The sequence below is a fragment of the Saccopteryx bilineata genome, chromosome 5, assembly GCF_036850765.1.
Source record: "Saccopteryx bilineata isolate mSacBil1 chromosome 5, mSacBil1_pri_phased_curated, whole genome shotgun sequence".
NCBI lineage: Eukaryota > Metazoa > Chordata > Mammalia > Chiroptera > Emballonuridae > Saccopteryx > Saccopteryx bilineata.
Window position 1 is genome coordinate 162,279,180 of NC_089494.1, and position 15,434 is coordinate 162,294,613.

At 34.8% G+C, this 15,434-nt stretch overlaps 2 non-coding genes across 2 annotated transcripts; both read left to right on the forward strand.

The window, feature by feature from the left end:
- The first annotated feature begins 1,670 nt into the window (after positions 1-1,670).
- On the forward strand, positions 1,671-1,777 carry LOC136307080 (U6 spliceosomal RNA). Its single transcript, XR_010725772.1, has one exon. It is a non-coding gene; the product is annotated as a U6 spliceosomal RNA (small nuclear RNA).
- A 7,447-nt stretch (positions 1,778-9,224) lies between these two features.
- Positions 9,225-9,331, forward strand: LOC136307081 (U6 spliceosomal RNA). The gene has a single exon (XR_010725773.1). It is a non-coding gene; the product is annotated as a U6 spliceosomal RNA (small nuclear RNA).
- The last annotated feature ends 6,103 nt before the right edge of the window (positions 9,332-15,434 follow it).

A 15,434-nucleotide genomic window follows, 5' to 3' on the forward strand; every position in this document is an offset into this window, starting at 1 on the left:
TTCAACATAGTACTGGAAGTCCTAGTTACAACAATCAGGCAAGAAAAAGAAACAAAAGGCATCCAAAATGAAAATGAAGATGTAAAACTAACATTATTTGCTGATGTTATGATACTGTACCTAGAAAATCCTAAAGTCACAGTAAAAAAATTACTGGATTTGATAAATGAATTCAGCAAGGTGGCAGGATATAAAATTAATAGTCAGAAATCAGAGGCATTTTTAGACACCAGTAATAATCTGTCTGAAAGAGAAATTAAGAAAAGAATCCCTTTTACTATTGCAACAACAAAAATAAAGTAACTAGCAGTATATTTAACCAATTAGGTTAAAGTCTTGTACTCAGAAAATTATAAAACATTGATTTTAAAAAAATGAAGAAAGATACAAACAAGTAGAAGCATATATTGTGTTCATGGCTAGGAAGAATAAACATCAATAAAATGTCCATATTACCCAAAGCAATTTATAAATTCAATGCAATTCCTATTAAGATACCAAAGATATACTTCAAAGATATAGAACAAATATTCCAAAAATTTATATAGAACCAAAAAAGAACAAGAAATAGTCACAGCCATCTTGAAAAAGAATGAAATAGGTGGTATTACATTTCCAGACATCAAGTTATATTATAAGGCCATTGTACTCAAAGCAGCTTGGTATAGGCAAAAGAACAGGCACATAGATCAATGAAATAGAACAGAGAACCCAAAAATAAACCTGCACCTTTATGAATAATTGATATTTGACAAGGGTGGTGATAGCATACAATGGAGTAAAGATAGTCTCTTTAACAAATGGTGTTGGGAAAATTGGTCAGCTACCTGTAAAAAAATGAAACTAAACCACCAACGCATACCATTCACAAAAATAAGCTCAAAATAGATAAAAGAATTAAATGTAAGTTATGAAACCATAAGCATCCTAGAGGAAAACAGAGGCAATAAGCTCTCTGACATTTCTTGCAGCAATATATTTGCTGATTTATCTCCACGGGCAAGTGAAATAAAAGACAGGATAAACAAATGGGACTATATCAAACTAAAAAGCTTTTGCACAGCTAAAGACAATATGAACAAAATAAAAAGGCAAACCACACAATGAAAGAACATATTTCACAATACGTCTGTCTGATAAGGGATTAATAGCCAAAATTTATAAAGAACTTATAAAATTCAACACCAGGAAGATAAACAGTCCAATCAAAAACCGGGCAAAGAGATGAATAGACACTACTCCAAAGAGGACATACAGATGGCCAATAGGCATATGAAAAAAATGCTCAACACCACTAGTCATTAGAGAAATGTAAATTAAAACTACAATGAGATACCACCTCACAACCGTCAGAATGGCGCTCATCATAAAAACAACACAGAATAAGTGCAGGTGAGCATGTGGAGAAAAGGGAACGCTTCTGCACTGCTGGTGGGACGCACAATGGTGCAGCCATTATGGAAAACAGTATGGAAATTCCTCAAAAAATTAAAAATTGAACTGCCTTTTGACCCAGCCATCCCACTTTTAGGATTATACCCCAAGAATACCATAGCACAGTTTGAAAGGAGAAATACACCCTCATGTTTAGGGCATCATTGTATAAAATAGCCAAGATCTGGAAACAGCCCAAGTTTCCGTCAGTGGACGAATATATTAAAAAGCAGTGGGTGCACGCTTCGGTAGCACATATACTAAAATTGGAATGATACAGAGAAGATTAGCATGGCCCCTGTGCAAGGATGACACGGAAATTCATGAAGCATTCCATATTTTTCAAAGAAAAAATTCTCAAGGCAGCCAGGGAAAAGAAGAATACAACATATAAAGGAAGGCCCATTAGGTTATCATCTGATTTCTCAACAAAAACTCTACAAGCTAGAAGAGAGTAGACCCCAATATTTAAAGTCCTGAAAGAGAGGAACTTTCATCCATGAATACTATACCCATCAAAGCTATCCTTCAAATATGAAGGAGAAATAAAAACATTCACAGATACAGAAAAGATGAAGGAATTTATCATCAGAAAACCCTCACTCCAGGAATTACTAAAGGGGGTTCTCAAATCAGATACAAAGAACAAAAAATAACAAAGCAACAAGTAAAAGCTCCAAGAAGAACACAATAAAACCAAATTTAAACTGTGACAACAACAAAAAGAAAGGGGGGGGGAGATGATGGAGATTAACAGTAGCAAAGGACGATGGAGTGCAAACGTACTCACAAAATAGTGCACTACAATGAACAGGGTAGGAACTCTTTTCATTACTTAAAGGTAACCACCATTAAAAAAACCACCACAGAAGCACATTATTTAAAAAAGATAGCAACAGAGGAAAGATGTATGGAATACAACCAAATAAAAACAAAAGATAGAAAATGAAAGAGAAGGATCAAACAAGACACAAAACTAACAGAAAACAATATATAAAATGGCAATAGGGAACTCACAAGTGTCAATAATTACACTAAATGTAAATGGATTAAACTCAGCAATAAAAAGGCACAGAGTAACAGAATGGATTAAAAAAGAAAATCCAACTGTATGCTGCCTACAGGAAACTCATCTAAGTAACAAGGATAAAAACAAATTCAAAGTGAAAGGCTGGAAAACAATACTCCAAGCAAATAACACCCAAAAAAAAGCAGGCATAGCAATACTCATATCTGATAATGCTGACTACAAGACAGCAAAAGTACTCAGAGACAAAAATGGCCATTTCATAATGGCTAAGGGGACACTGAATCAAGAAGACATAACAATTCTTAATATATATGCACCAAACCAAGGAGCACCAAAATATATAAGACAATTACTTATTGACCTTAAAACAAAAACTGACAAAAACACAATCATACTTGGAGACCTCAATACACCGCTGACGGCTCTAGATCAGTCATCCAAACAGAGAATCAACAAAGACATAGTGGCCTTAAACAAAACACTAGAGCACCTGGATATGATAGACATCTATAGGACATTTCATCCCAAAGTGACTGAGTATACTTTTTTCTCCAGGGTACATGGATCATTCTCAAGAATTGACCATATGTTGGGCCACAAAAACAACATCAGCAAATTCAGAAAAATCAAACTTGTACCAAGCATATTTTCTGATCATAAAGCCTTGAAACTAGAATTCAACTGCAAAAAAGAGGAAAAAAATCCCACAAAAATGTGGAAACTAAACAACATACTTTTAAAAAATGAATGGGTCAAAGAAGAAATAAGTGCAGAGATCAAAAGATATATACAGACAAATGAAAATGACAATACGACATATCAGAATCTATGGGATGCAGCAAGAGCAGTGATAAGAGGGAAGTTCATATCACTTCAGGCATATATGAACAAACAAGAGAGAGCCCAAGTGAACCACTTAACTTCCCACCTTAAGGAACTAGAAAAAGAAGAACAATGACAACCCAAAACTAGCCGAAGAAAGGAGATAATAAAAATCAGAGCAGAAATAAATGAATTAGAGAACAGAAAAACTATAGAAAAAATTAATAGAACAAGAAGCTGGTTCTTTGAAAAGATCAACAAAATTGACAAACCCTTGGCAAGACTTACCAAGGAAAAAAGAGAAAGAACTCATATAAACAAAATCCAAAATGAAAGAGGAGAAATCACCACGGACACTGTAGATATACAAAGAATTATTGTAGAATACTATGAAAAACTTTATGCCACTAAATTCAACAACCTAGAAGAAATGGATAAATTCCTAGAAAAATACAACCTTCCTAGACTGAGTCAAGAAGAAGCAGAAAGCCTAAACAGACCTATCAGTAGAGAAGAAATAGAAAAAAACATTAAAAACCTCCCCAAAAAGAAAAGTCCAGGCCCTGACGGCTATACCAGCGAATTTTATCAAACATTCAAAGAAGACTTGGTTCCTATTCTACTCAAAGTCTTCCAAAAAATTGAAGAAGAAGCAATACTTCCAAACACATTTTATGGGGCCAACATAACCCTCATACCAAAACCAGGCAAGGATGGCACAAAAAAAGAAAACTACAGACCAATATCTCTAATGAATACAGATGCTAAAATACTAAACAAAATACTAGCAAATCGAATACAACAACATATTAAAAAAATAATACATCATGATCAAGTGGGATTCATCCCAGAATCTCAAGGATGGTTCAACATACGTAAAACGGTTAACGTAATAAACCATATCAACAAAACAAAGAACAAAAACCACATGATCTTATCAATAGATGCAGAAAAGGCTTTTGATAAAATACAACACAATTTTATGTTTAAGACTCTCAACAAAATGGGTATAGAAGGAAAATATCTCAACATGATAAAGGCCATATATGATAAGCCATCAGCTAACATCATATTAAATGGCACTAAACTGAAGGCTTTCCCCCTTAAATCAGGAACAAGACAGGGTTGTCCACTCTCTCCACTCTTATTTAATGTGGTACTACAGGTTCTTGCCAAAGCAATCAGACAAGACAAAGAAATAAAAGGCATCCATATCGAAAAAGAAGAAGTAAAGGTATCACTTTTTGCAGATGATATGATCCTATACATCGAAAACCCCAAAGAATCCACAAAAAGACTACTAGAAACAATAAGCCAATACAGTAAGGTCGCAGGATACAAAATTAACATACAGAAGTGAATAGCCTTTCTATATGCCAACAGTGAAACAATTGAGAACAAACTCAAAAGAATAATCCCCTTCACGATTGCAACAAAAATAAAATAAAATACTTAGGAATAAACATAACAAAGAATGTAAAGGACTTATATAATGAAAACTATAAACCATTGTTAAGGGAAATTGAAAAAGATATAATGAGATGGAAGAATATACCTTGTTCTTGGCTAGGAAGAATAAATATAATCAAGATGGCTATATTACCCAAAGCAATATACAAATTTAATGCAATTCCCATCAAACTTCCAATGACATTGTTTAAAGAAATAGAGCAAAAAATCATCAGATTTATATGGAACTATAAAAAACCTTGAATTGCCAAAGCAATCCTAAATAAAAAGAATGAAGCTGGGGGCATTACAATACCTGACTTCAAACTATATTATAGGGCCACGACAATCAAAACAGCATGGTATTGGCAGAAAAATAGACACTCAGACCAATGGAACAGAATAGAAAGTCCAGAAATAAAACCACATATATATAGTCAAATAATTTTTGATAAAGGGGCCAACAACACACATGGAGAAAAGAAAGCCTCTTCAATAAATGGTCCTGGGAAAACTGGAAAGCCACATGCAAAAGAATGAAACTGTACTACAGTCTCTCCCCCTGTATAAAAATTAACTCAAAATGGATCAAAGATCTAAACATAAGACCTGAAACAATTAAGTACATAGAAGAAGACATAGGTACTCAACTCCTGGACCTGGGTTTTAAAGAGTATTTTATGAATTTGACTCCACAGGCAAGAGAAGTGAAGGAAAAAATGAATGAATGGGACTACATCAGACTAAGAAGTTTTTGCTCAGCAAGAGAAACTGATAACAAAATAAACAGAAAGCCAACTAAATGGGAAATGATATTTTCAAACAACAGCTCAGATAAGGGCCTAATATCCAAAATATACAAAGAACTCATAAAACTCAACAACAAACAAACAAACAAACAATCCCATAAAATAATGGGAAGAGGATATGAACAGACACTTCTCCCAGGAAGAAATACAAATGGCCAACAGATATATGAAAAGATGCTCATCTTCTTTAGCTATTAGAGAAATGCAAATCAAAACGGCAATGAGATACCACCTCACACCTGTTCAATTAGCTATTATTAGCAAGACAGGTAATAGCAAATGTTTTAGAGGCTGTGGAGAAAAAGGAACCCTCATACACTGTTGGTGGGAATGTTAAGTAGTACAACCATTATGGAAGAAAGTATGGTGGTTCCTCAAAAACCTGAAAATAGAACTACCTTATGACCCAGCAATCCCTGTACTGGGTATATACCCCCAAAACTCAGAAACATTGATACGTAAAGACACTTGCAGCCCCATGTTTATTGCAGCATTGTTCACAGTGTCCAGGACATGTAAACAACCTAAAAGCCCATCAATAGATGACTGGATAAAGAAGATGTGGCACATATACACTATGGAATACTACTCAGCCATAAGAAATGATGACATCGGAACATTTACAGCAAAATGGTGGGATCTTGATAACATGATACGAAGCTAAATAATTAAATCAGAAAAAACCAGGAACTGCATTATTCCATACGTAGGTGGGACATAAAAGTGAAACTATGAGACATTGATAAGAGTGTGGTGGTTACGGGGGGGAGGGGGGAATGGGAGAGGAAAAGGGGGAGGGGGAGGGGCACAAAGAAAACAAGATAGAAGGTGACAGAGGACAATCTGACTTTGGGTGATGGGTATGCAACATAATTGAACGACAAGATACCCTGGACTTGTTATCTTTGAATATATGTATCCTGATTTATTGATGTCACCCCATTAAAAAAATAAAATTATTAAAAAAAAAAAATACATATACCCATAAATGCAATATATAATATTGAAGACATAAATCTTGGGATAAGGAAAGCGAAAAGGCAAGGTTTTCATACTGCATTTGAACTTAAGTAACCATCCCTTAATATGGACAATTATATACATATTTCTTATATATAAATCTCATAGTAACCACAAATCAAAAACCTACAATAGACACAGAAATAATAGAGAAAAAGAAATCAAAACATAACACAAAAGAAGGTCATCAAATTACAAAGGAGAGAGCAATAAAGAAAAAAAGAAACAGAGAAAAACTACAAAAACAAGCAGAAACCATTAACAAAATGGCAATAAGTACATGTCTATCAATAATTATTTTAAATGTTAATGGACCAGATGCTCCAATCAAAAGACATAAAGTGGCTGAGTGGATTAAAAAAAAACAAAGCCCATACACATACTATTCACAAAAGATTCATTTCAAACCTGAGGACACAGACTGAAAATCATGATTTTTAATGCCAGTGGAAATAAAAAGCAAGTTATGGTAGCAATATTTAAATCAGACAAAATAGACTTCACAAGAAAGACTCTAAGAAGAGACAAAAAAAAGAGCACTACACAATGAGAAAGAAATTAATAAGTAAGATGTATTGATATATCTCCAATGAATTTAGATGCTAAAATTCTCAACTAATATTAGCAAAGCATATTCAGCAATACGTGAAAAAAATCATATAACATGATCAAGTGTGTTATATTTTGGGGAGGCAAGGATGGTACAATATTCAGAAATCAATCAATGTGATTCATCAAATAAACAGAAGGAAGGACAAAAACCATATGATAATATCAATAGATGCAGAAAAAGCATTTGATAAAATCCAGCACCCATTTATGATAAAAAAAAAAAATCTCAGGAAAGTGGAAATACATAGAACATACCTCAACATGATAAAGAGCATTTATAATTGGCCCACAGCCAACCTCATTCTCAATGGGCAAAAGTTAAAAGCAATCCCTTTAATATCAGAAACAAGGCAAGGTTGCCCTCTTTCACCACTCTTATTCAACATAGTACTGGAAGTCCTAGTTACAACAATCAGGCAAGAAAAAGAAACAAAAGGCATCCAAAATGAAAATGAAGATGTAAAACTAACATTATTTGCTGATGTTATGATACTGTACCTAGAAAATCCTAAAGTCACAGTAAAAAAATTACTGGATTTGATAAATGAATTCAGCAAGGTGGCAGGATATAAAATTAATAGTCAGAAATCAGAGGCATTTTTAGACACCAGTAATAATCTGTCTGAAAGAGAAATTAAGAAAAGAATCCCTTTTACTATTGCAACAACAAAAATAAAGTAACTAGCAGTATATTTAACCAATTAGGTTAAAGTCTTGTACTCAGAAAATTATAAAACATTGATTTTAAAAAAATGAAGAAAGATACAAACAAGTAGAAGCATATATTGTGTTCATGGCTAGGAAGAATAAACATCAATAAAATGTCCATATTACCCAAAGCAATTTATAAATTCAATGCAATTCCTATTAAGATACCAAAGATATACTTCAAAGATATAGAACAAATATTCCAAAAATTTATATAGAACCAAAAAAGAACAAGAAATAGTCACAGCCATCTTGAAAAAGAATGAAATAGGTGGTATTACATTTCCAGACATCAAGTTATATTATAAGGCCATTGTACTCAAAGCAGCTTGGTATAGGCAAAAGAACAGGCACATAGATCAATGAAATAGAACAGAGAACCCAAAAATAAACCTGCACCTTTATGAATAATTGATATTTGACAAGGGTGGTGATAGCATACAATGGAGTAAAGATAGTCTCTTTAACAAATGGTGTTGGGAAAATTGGTCAGCTACCTGTAAAAAAATGAAACTAAACCACCAACGCATACCATTCACAAAAATAAGCTCAAAATAGATAAAAGAATTAAATGTAAGTTATGAAACCATAAGCATCCTAGAGGAAAACAGAGGCAATAAGCTCTCTGACATTTCTTGCAGCAATATATTTGCTGATTTATCTCCACGGGCAAGTGAAATAAAAGACAGGATAAACAAATGGGACTATATCAAACTAAAAAGCTTTTGCACAGCTAAAGACAATATGAACAAAATAAAAAGGCAAACCACACAATGAAAGAACATATTTCACAATACGTCTGTCTGATAAGGGATTAATAGCCAAAATTTATAAAGAACTTATAAAATTCAACACCAGGAAGATAAACAGTCCAATCAAAAACCGGGCAAAGAGATGAATAGACACTACTCCAAAGAGGACATACAGATGGCCAATAGGCATATGAAAAAAATGCTCAACACCACTAGTCATTAGAGAAATGTAAATTAAAACTACAATGAGATACCACCTCACAACCGTCAGAATGGCGCTCATCATAAAAACAACACAGAATAAGTGCAGGTGAGCATGTGGAGAAAAGGGAACGCTTCTGCACTGCTGGTGGGACGCACAATGGTGCAGCCATTATGGAAAACAGTATGGAAATTCCTCAAAAAATTAAAAATTGAACTGCCTTTTGACCCAGCCATCCCACTTTTAGGATTATACCCCAAGAATACCATAGCACAGTTTGAAAGGAGAAATACACCCTCATGTTTAGGGCATCATTGTATAAAATAGCCAAGATCTGGAAACAGCCCAAGTTTCCGTCAGTGGACGAATATATTAAAAAGCAGTGGGTGCACGCTTCGGTAGCACATATACTAAAATTGGAATGATACAGAGAAGATTAGCATGGCCCCTGTGCAAGGATGACACGGAAATTCATGAAGCATTCCATATTTTTCAAAGAAAAAATTCTCAAGGCAGCCAGGGAAAAGAAGAATACAACATATAAAGGAAGGCCCATTAGGTTATCATCTGATTTCTCAACAAAAACTCTACAAGCTAGAAGAGAGTAGACCCCAATATTTAAAGTCCTGAAAGAGAGGAACTTTCATCCATGAATACTATACCCATCAAAGCTATCCTTCAAATATGAAGGAGAAATAAAAACATTCACAGATACAGAAAAGATGAAGGAATTTATCATCAGAAAACCCTCACTCCAGGAATTACTAAAGGGGGTTCTCAAATCAGATACAAAGAACAAAAAATAACAAAGCAACAAGTAAAAGCTCCAAGAAGAACACAATAAAACCAAATTTAAACTGTGACAACAACAAAAAGAAAGGGGGGGGGAGATGATGGAGATTAACAGTAGCAAAGGACGATGGAGTGCAAACGTACTCACAAAATAGTGCACTACAATGAACAGGGTAGGAACTCTTTTCATTACTTAAAGGTAACCACCATTAAAAAAACCACCACAGAAGCACATTATTTAAAAAAGATAGCAACAGAGGAAAGATGTATGGAATACAACCAAATAAAAACAAAAGATAGAAAATGAAAGAGAAGGATCAAACAAGACACAAAACTAACAGAAAACAATATATAAAATGGCAATAGGGAACTCACAAGTGTCAATAATTACACTAAATGTAAATGGATTAAACTCAGCAATAAAAAGGCACAGAGTAACAGAATGGATTAAAAAAGAAAATCCAACTGTATGCTGCCTACAGGAAACTCATCTAAGTAACAAGGATAAAAACAAATTCAAAGTGAAAGGCTGGAAAACAATACTCCAAGCAAATAACACCCAAAAAAAAGCAGGCATAGCAATACTCATATCTGATAATGCTGACTACAAGACAGCAAAAGTACTCAGAGACAAAAATGGCCATTTCATAATGGCTAAGGGGACACTGAATCAAGAAGACATAACAATTCTTAATATATATGCACCAAACCAAGGAGCACCAAAATATATAAGACAATTACTTATTGACCTTAAAACAAAAACTGACAAAAACACAATCATACTTGGAGACCTCAATACACCGCTGACGGCTCTAGATCAGTCATCCAAACAGAGAATCAACAAAGACATAGTGGCCTTAAACAAAACACTAGAGCACCTGGATATGATAGACATCTATAGGACATTTCATCCCAAAGTGACTGAGTATACTTTTTTCTCCAGGGTACATGGATCATTCTCAAGAATTGACCATATGTTGGGCCACAAAAACAACATCAGCAAATTCAGAAAAATCAAACTTGTACCAAGCATATTTTCTGATCATAAAGCCTTGAAACTAGAATTCAACTGCAAAAAAGAGGAAAAAAATCCCACAAAAATGTGGAAACTAAACAACATACTTTTAAAAAATGAATGGGTCAAAGAAGAAATAACTGCAGAGATCAAAAGATATACAGACAAATGAAAATGACAATACGACATATCAGAATCTATGGGATGCAGCAAAAGCAGTGATAAGAGGGAAGTTCATATCGCTTCAGGTATATATGAACAAACAAGAGAGAGCCCAAGTGAACCACTTAACTTCCCACCTTAAGGAACTAGAAAAAGAAGAACAAAGACAACCCAAAACCAGCCGAAGAAAGGAAATAATAAAAATCAGAGCAGAAATAAATGAATTAGAGAACAGAAAAACTATAGAAAAAATTAATAGAACAAGAAGCTGGTTCTTTGAAAAGATCAACAAAATTGACAAACCCTTGGCAAGACTTACCAAGGAAAAAAGAGAAAGAACTCATATAAACAAAATCCAAAATGAAAGAGGAGAAATCACCACGGACACTGTAGATATACAAAGAATTATTGTAGAATACTATGAAAAACTTTATGCCACTAAATTCAACAACCTAGAAGAAATGGATAAATTCCTAGAAAAATACAACCTTCCTAGACTGAGTCAAGAAGAAGCAGAAAGCCTAAACAGACCTATCAGTAGAGAAGAAATAGAAAAAAACATTAAAAACCTCCCCAAAAATAAAAGTCCAGACCCTGACGGCTATACCAGCGAATTTTATCAAACATTCAAAGAAGACTTGGTTCCTATTCTACTCAAAGTCTTCCAAAAAATTGAAGAAGAAGCAATACTTCCAAACACATTTTATAAGGCCAACATAACCCTCATCCCAAAACCAGGCAAGGATGGCACAAAAAAAGAAAACTACAGACCAATATCTCTAATGAATACAGATGCTAAAATACTAAACAAAATACTAGCAAATCGAATACAACAACATATTAAAAAAATAATACATCATGATCAAGTGGGATTCATCCCAGAATCTCAAGGATGGTTCAACATACGTAAAACGGTTAACATAATACACCACATCAACAAAACAAAGAACAAAATCCACATGATCTTATCAAGAAACGCAGCAAAGGCTTTCGATAAAATACAACACAATTTTATGTTTAAGACTCTCAACAAAATGGGTATAGAAGGAAAATATCTCAACATAATAAAGGCCATATATGATAAACCATCAGCTAACATCATATTAAATGGCACTAAACTGAAGGCTTTCCCCCTTAAATCAGGAACAAGACAGGGTTGTCCACTCTCTCCACTCTTATTTAATGTGGTACTAGAGGTTTTAGCCAGAGCAATCAGACAAGACAAAGAAATAAAAGGCATCCATATCGAAAAAGAAGAAGTATAGGTATCACTTTTTGGAGATGATATGATCCTATACATCAAAAACTCCAAAGAATCCACAAAAAGACTACTAGAAACAATAAGCCAATTAAGTAAGGTTGCAGGATACAAAATTAACATACAGAAGTCAATAGCCTTTCTATATGCCAACAATGAAACATTTGAGAACGAACTCAGAAAAACAATCCCCTTCACGATTGCAAGAAAAAAATAAAATATTTAAGAAAAAACATAACAAAGAATGTAAAGGACTTATATAATGAAAACTATAAACCATTGTTAAGGGAAATGGAAAAAGATATAATGAGATGGAAGAATATTCCTTGTTCTTGGTTAGGAAGAATAAATATAATCAATATGGCCATATTACCCAGAGCTATATACAAATTTAATGCAATTCCCATCAAACTTCCAATGACGTTGTTTAAAGAAATGGAGCAAAAAAATCATCAGATTAATATGGAACTATAAAAAACTCCAAATACTCAAGGCAATCCTAATGAAAAGAATGAAGCTGGGGGTATTACAAAACCTGACTTCAAACTATATTATAGGGCCACGACAATCAAAGCAGCATGGTATTGGCAGAAAAATAGACACTCGAACCAATGGAACAGAATAGAAAACCCAGAAATAAAACCACATATATATAGTCAAATAATTTTTGATAAAGGGGCCAACAACACACAATGGAGAAAAGAAAGCCTCTTCAATAAATGGTGCTGGGAAAACTGGAATGCCACATGCAAAAGTATGAAACTGGACTACAGTTTGTCCCCCTGTACTAAAATTAACTCAAAATGGGTCAAAGATCTAAATATAAGACCTGAAACAATTAAGTACATAGAAGAAGACATAGGTACTAAACTTATATTCCTGGGTTTTAAAGAGTATTTTATGAATTTGACTCCAAAGGCAAGAGAAGTGAAGGCAAAAATTAATGAATGGGACTACATCAGACTAAGAAGTTTTTGCTCAGCAAGAGAAACTGATAACAAAATAAACAGAAAGCCAACTAAATGGGAAATGATATTTTCAAACAATAGCTCAGATAAGGGCCTAATATCCAAAATATACATAGAACTCATAAAACTCAACAACAAACAAACAAACAATCCAATAAAAAAAAGGGAAGAGGACATGAACAGACACCTCTCCCAGAAAGAAATACAAATGGCCAACAGATATATGAAAAGATGCTCATCTTCTTTAGCTATTAGAGAAATGCAAATCAAAACGGCAATGAGATACCACCTCACACCTGTTCAATTAGCTATTATTAACAAGACAGGTAATAGCAAATGTTGGAGAGGCTGTGGAGAAAAAGGAACCCTCATCCACTGTTGGTGGGAATGTAAAGTAGTACAACCATTATGGAAGAAAGTATGGTGGTTCCTCAAAAAACTGAAAATAGAACTACCTTATGACCCAGCAATTCCTCTGCTGGGTATATACCCCCAATACTCAGAAACATTGATACGTAAAGACACATGCAGCCCCATGTTCATTGCAGCATTGTTCACAGTGGCCAGGACATGGAAACAACCAAAAAGCCCTTCAATAGATGACTGGATAAAGAAGATGTGGCACATATACACTATAGAATACTACTCAGCCATAAGAAATGATGACATCAGATCATTTACAGCAAAATGGTGGGATCATAATAACATTATACGAAGTGAAATAAATAAATCAGAAAAAACCAGGAACTGCATTATTCCATACGTAGGTGGGACATAAAAGTGAAACTAAGAGACATTGATAAGAGTGTGCTGGTTATGGGGGGAGGGTGGAGAGGGAGAGGGAAAGGGGGAGGGGGACGGGCACAAAGAGAACTAGATAGAAGGTGACAGAGGACAATCTGACTTTGGGTGATGTGTATGCAACATAATTGAATGAAAAGATAACCTGGACTTGTTATCTTTGAATATATGTATCCTGATTTATTGATGTTGCCCCATTAAAAAAATAAAATTATTAAATAAAAAAAAAGCAATTGGTACATATACATAATAGAATACTATGGGGCCTTGAAAAAGAAATATTACCTTTTGTGACAACAATAATGGACCTACAAACTCTTATGTTAAGTGAAATAAGCCAGACAGAGAAAGAAAAATATCATATGACTTCACTCTTATGAGGAATCCGACGAACAATATAAACTGAGGAGCAGAATAGACACAGAAGCGGGGTCAAAGGATCCAAAAGGAAAGCAGACAGAGAGAAAGTGGATGATTGGGTGATAGGATGGGACAAGAGCAGAAAAGCAAATCCTGAAGGTGGGAGGGTGTTACGGGGAGGGAGACAGGGGGATGTACTTGGGAACATGGGTGACATTAGAATCTATGTAAACACAACAAATTAATAAAAAAATAAAATAAAATAAAAGCATTTTCAAGTTGTTCTAAAAAAGCAAACAAACACAAAAGAACACAACAGAACAAAAAACCTTCTCTAGAGCTTGCTTCCCTTGTGGCTGCTCTGGTTTCCCTTGCCCTCCCTTGCCGTTCTGTCTCAGGGTCTCCCTACTTTACAGGTTTCTCCTCCTCAGCTTGACCTCTAAACTTGACCTCTTAAATTCAGAGTGACCTGAAGCTCAATCATAGACTTTTTCTCTTTTCTATGTACACCCACATTCTTGTGATTTCATGTAGTCCCACACTTTAAATACCATATAAATAGAGACTCTCCAAAATCACTTCCAGCTCAGACCTGGGTCCTGACCAAGTGTTTTAGATCCCTTTACTCAGCTCCACCTGGATGTCTAATAAGCATTTCAACTTATCTCCCATACTGGTGTCTGCAGGGCTTCCCGTCGACATACATGCCAGACACGCTCATGTTAATGTCAAGTCACTGACTGCTCTTTGCTTTCCTGCTTTTCTACTTCATCCCCACACATAGTAGCCAGAGCCAAATTCCTTAAACAACCCACAAGAGTCAACAGGGTGCTCCCTCCCTACAACTTTGCCTCCATGTCCTACTGGTTCTCCTCTCTGGCTCTCCAGCACAGCTCCTCTGGTCCCTTGGCTGCTTTCCACATATACCTTGCCTGTCTCAGGCCCTTTGCACTGGTTGTTCTGTTAGAATGCTCCTCCTCCAGGTAAGTAGCTAGATGTTCACTCCTCCCCTTCCTTATGTCTTAACTCAGATGTCACCTCTGTAAAACCTTCTCGTTCACTTTATCTGACAATGCGCCCCTACCCGGCTTTTCCTTTCCCTCTACCCTGACTTCTCTCCTGGTAACTATCCTTAATTCATACACCATATAGTTCACTAACTGACTTGGTTATTTTTTGTTGACCACAGATTGTTAGATTTCTAGGGTAGGATTTTTTACAAAGCTACTCTTTCCCTGAT